Below are 5,299 nucleotides of genomic sequence, written 5' to 3'. Positions count from 1 at the left end.
GCATTAATCTAGCGTGCTTCCTACGGTCTCGGGAGCGCTCAATTTCAGCTGGTCTGCTCTGACACGACCGAAGCTTTCGCTCTGCGCCACCGCTATAGACGGCATGCGAATCCGGCAGGCGTTGCATTAATCTAGCGTGCGTCCTACGGTCTCGGGAGCGCTCAATTTCAGCTGCTCTGCTCTGACACGACCGAAGCTTTCGCTCTGCGCCGCCGCTTTAGCCGGCATGCATACGAATCCGGCAGGCGTTGCATTAATCTAGCGTGCTTCCTACGGTCTCGGGAGCGCTCAATTTCAGCTGCTCTGCTCTGACACGACCGAAGCTTTCGCTCTGCGCCACCGCTTTAGCCGGCATGCATACGAATCCGGCAGGCGTTGCATTAATCTAGCGTGCTTCCTACGGTCTCGGGAGCGCCCAATTTCAGCTGCACTGCTCTGACACGACCGAAGCTTTCGCTCTGCGCCGCCGCTATAGCCGGCATGCATACGAATCCGGCAGGCGTTGCATTAATCTAGCGTGCTTCCTACTGTCTCGGGAGCGCTCAATTTCAGCTGCTCTGCTCTGACACGACCGAAGCTTTCGCTCTGCGCCGCCGCTATAAACGGCATGCATACGAATCCGGCAGGCGTTGCATTAATCTAGCGCGCTTCCTACGGTCTCGGCAGCGCCCAATTTCAGCTGCACTGCTCTGACACGACCGAAGCTTTCGCTCTGCGCCGCCGCTATAGCCGGCATGCATACGAATCCGGCAGGCGTTGAATTAATCTAGCGTGCTTCCTACTGTCTCGGGAGCGCTCAATTTCAGCTGCTCTGCTCTGACACGACCGAAGCTTTCGCTCTGCGCCGCCGCTATAGCCGGCATGCATACGAATCCGGCAGGCGTTGCATTAATCTAGCGTGCTTCCTACGGTCTCGGGAGCGCTCAATTTCAGCTGCTCTGCTCTGACACGACCGAAGCTTTCGCTCTGCGCCGCCGCTATAGCCGGCATGCATACGAATCCGGCAGGCGTTGCATTAATCTAGCGTGCTTCCTACGGTCTCGGGAGCGCCCAATTTCAGCTGCTCTGCTCTGACACGACCGAAGCTTTCGCTCTGCGCCGCCGCTATAGCCGGCATGCATACGAATCCGGCAGGCGTTACATTAATCTAGCGTGCTTCCTACGGTCTCGGGAGCGCTCAATTTCAGCTGCTCTGCTCTGACACGACCGAAGCTTTCGCTCTGCGCCGCCGCTATAGCCGGCATGCATACGAATCCGGCAGGCGTTACATTAATCTAGCGTGCGTCCTACGGTCTCGGGAGCGCTCAATTTCAGCTGCTCTGCTCTGACACGACCGAAGCTTTCGCTCTGCGCCACCGCTATAGACGGCATGCATACGAATCCGGCAGGCGTTACATTAATCTAGCGTGCGTCCTACGGTCTCGGGAGCGCTCAATTTCAGCTGCTCTGCTCTGACACGACCGAAGCTTTCGCTCTGCGCCACCGCTATAGACGGCATGCATACGAATCCGGCAGGCGTTGCATTAATCTAGCGTGCTTCCTACGGTCTCGGGAGCGCTCAATTTCAGCTGCTCTGCTCTGACACGACCGAAGCTTTCGCTCTGCGCCGCCGCTTTAGCCGGCATGCATACGAATCCGGCAGGCGTTGCATTAATCTAGCGTGCTTCCTACGGTCTCGGGAGCGCCCAATTTCAGCTGCTCTGCTCTGACACGACCGAAGCTTTCGCTCTGCGCCGCCGCTATAGACGGCATGCATACGAATCCGGCAGGCGTTGCATTAATCTAGCGTGCGTCCTACGGTCTCGGGAGCGCTCAATTTCAGCTGCTCTGCTCTGACACGACCGAAGCTTTCGCTCTGCGCCGCCGCTATAGCCGGCATGCATACGAATCCGGCAGGCGTTACATTAATCTAGCGTGCGTCCTACGGTCTCGGGAGCGCTCAATTTCAGCTGCTCTGCTCTGACACGACCGAAGCTTTCGCTCTGCGCCACCGCTATAGACGGCATGCATACGAATCCGGCAGGCGTTACATTAATCTAGCGTGCGTCCTACGGTCTCGGGAGCGCTCAATTTCAGCTGCTCTGCTCTGACACGACCGAAGCTTTCGCTCTGCGCCACCGCTATAGACGGCATGCATACGAATCCGGCAGGCGTTGCATTAATCTAGCGTGCTTCCTACGGTCTCGGGAGCGCTCAATTTCAGCTGCTCTGCTCTGACACGACCGAAGCTTTCGCTCTGCGCCGCCGCTTTAGCCGGCATGCATACGAATCCGGCAGGCGTTGCATTAATCTAGCGTGCTTCCTACGGTCTCGGGAGCGCCCAATTTCAGCTGCTCTGCTCTGACACGACCGAAGCTTTCGCTCTGCGCCGCCGCTATAGACGGCATGCATACGAATCCGGCAGGCGTTGCATTAATCTAGCGTGCTTCCTACGGTCTCGGGAGCGCCCAATTTCAGCTGCACTGCTCTGACACGACCGAAGCTTTCGCTCTGCGCCGCCGCTTTAGCCGGCATGCATACGAATCCGGCAGGCCTTGCATTAATCTAGCGTGCTTCCTACGGTCTCGGGAGCGCCCAATTTCAGCTGCTCTGCTCTGACACGACCGAAGCTTTCGCTCTGCGCCACCGCTATAGCCGGCATGCATACGAATCCGGCAGGCGTTGAATTAATCTAGCGTGCTTCCTACTGTCTCGGGAGCGCCCAATTTCAGCTGCTCTGATCTGACACGACCGAAGCTTTCGCTCTGCGCCGCCGCTATAGCCGGCATGGATACGAATCCGGCAGGCGTTGCATTAATCTAGCGTGCTTCCTACGGTCTCGGGAGCGCCCAATTTCAGCTGCTCTGCTCAGACACGACCGAAGCTTTCGCTCTGCGCCGCCGCTATAGCCGGCATGGATACGAATCCGGCAGGCGTTGAATTAATCTAGCGTGCTTCCTACTGTCTCGGGAGCGCCCAATTTCAGCTGCTCTGCTCTGACACGACCGAAGCTTTCGCTCTACGCCGCCGCTATAGCCGGCATGGATACGAATCCGGCAGGCGTTGCATTAATCTAGCGTGCTTCCTACGGTCTCGGGAGCCCTCAATTTCAGCTGCTCTGCTCTGACACGACCGAAGCTTTCGCTCTGCGCCGCCGCTATAGCCGGCATGGATACGAATCCGGCAGGCGTTGAATTAATCTAGCGTGCTTCCTACGGTCTCGGGAGCGCCCAATTTCAGCTGCTCTGCTCTGACACGACCGAAGCTTTCGCTCTGCGCAGCCGCTATAGACGGCATGCATAAGAATCCGGCAGGCGTTGCATTAATCTAGCGTGCTTCCTACGGTCTCGGGAGCGCTCAATTTCAGCTGCACTGCTCTGACACGACCGAAGCTTTCGCTCTGCGCCACCGCTATAGCCGGCATGCATACGAATCCGGCAGGCGTTGAATTAACCTAGCGTGCTTCCTACTGTCCCGGGAGCGCCCAATTTCAGCTGCTCTGCTCTGACACGACCGAAGCTTTCGCTCTGCGCCACCGCTATAGACGGCATGCATACGAATCCGGCAGGCGTTGAATTAATCTAGCGTGCTTCCTACTGTCTCGGGAGCGCCCAATTTCAGCTGCTCTGCTCTGACACGACCGAAGCTTTCGCTCTGCGCCACCGCTATAGCCGGCATGCATACGAATCCGGCAGGCGTTGAATTAATCTAGCGTGCTTCCTACTGTCTCGGGAGCGCCCAATTTCAGCTGCTCTGCTCTGACACGACCGAAGCTTTCGCTCTGCGCCACCGCTATAGACGGCATGCATACGAATCCGGCAGGCGTTGAATTAATCTAACGTGCTTCCTACTGTCTCGGGAGCGCCCAATTTCAGCTGCTCTGCTCTGACACGACCGAAGCTTTCGCTCTGCGCCACCGCTATAGACGGCATGCATACGAATCCGGCAGGCGTTGAATTAATCTAGCGTGCTTCCTACTGTCTCGGGAGCGCCCAATTTCAGCTGCTCTGCTCTGACACGACCGAAGCTTTCGCTCTGCGCCACCGCTATAGACGGCATGCATACGAATCCGGCAGGCGTTGAATTAATCTAGCGTGCTTCCTACTGTCTCGGGAGCGCCCAATTTCAGCTGCTCTGCTCTGACACGACCGAAGCTTTCGCTCTGCGCCACCGCTATAGACGGCATGCATACGAATCCGGCAGGCGTTGAATTAATCTAACGTGCTTCCTACTGTCTCGGGAGCGCCCAATTTCAGCTGCTCTGCTCTGACACGACCGAAGCTTTCGCTCTGCGCCACCGCTATAGACGGCATGCATACGAATCCGGCAGGCGTTGAATTAATCTAGCGTGCTTCCTACTGTCTCGGGAGCGCCCAATTTCAGCTGCTCTGCTCTGACACGACCGAAGCTTTCGCTCTGCGCCACCGCTATAGACGGCATGCATACGAATCCGGCAGGCGTTGCATTAATCTAGCGTGCTTCCTACGGTCTCGGGAGCGCTCAATTTCAGCTGCTCTGCTCTGACACGACCGAAGCTTTCGCTCTGCGCAGCCGCTTTAGCCGGCATGCATACGAATCCGGCAGGCGTTGCATTAATCTAGCGTGCTTCCTACGGTCTCGGGAGCGCTCAATTTCAGCTGCTCTGCTCTGACACGACCGAAGCTTTCGCTCTGCGCCACCGCTATAGACGGCATGCATACGAATCCGGCAGGCGTTGAATTAATCTAGCGTGCTTCCTACTGTCTCGGGAGCGCCCAATTTCAGCTGCTCTGCTCTGACACGACCGAAGCTTTCGCTCTGCGCCACCGCTATAGACGGCATGCATACGAATCCGGCAGGCGTTGAATTAATCTAGCGTGCTTCCTACTGTCTCGGGAGCGCCCAATTTCAGCTGCTCTGCTCTGACACGACCGAAGCTTTCGCTCTGCGCCACCGCTATAGACGGCATGCATACGAATCCGGCAGGCGTTGAATTAATCTAGCGTGCTTCCTACTGTCTCGGGAGCGCCCAATTTCAGCTGCTCTGCTCTGACACGACCGAAGCTTTCGCTCTGCGCCACCGCTATAGACGGCATGCATACGAATCCGACAGGCGTTGAATTAATCTAGCGTGCTTCCTACTGTCTCGGGAGCGCCCAATTTCAGCTGCTCTGCTCTGACACGACCGAAGCTTTCGCTCTGCGCCACCGCTATAGCCGGCATGCATACGAATCCGGCAGGCGTTGAATTAATCTAGCGTGCTTCCTACTGTCTCGGGAGCGCCCAATTTCAGCTGCTCTGCTCTGACACGACCGAAGCTTTCGCTCTGCGCCGCCGCTAT

Source organism: Amblyomma americanum, chromosome 1, assembly GCF_052857255.1.
Source record: "Amblyomma americanum isolate KBUSLIRL-KWMA chromosome 1, ASM5285725v1, whole genome shotgun sequence".
NCBI classification, from domain to species: domain Eukaryota; kingdom Metazoa; phylum Arthropoda; class Arachnida; order Ixodida; family Ixodidae; genus Amblyomma; species Amblyomma americanum.
Note: the sequence above shows the minus strand (reverse complement) of the source record.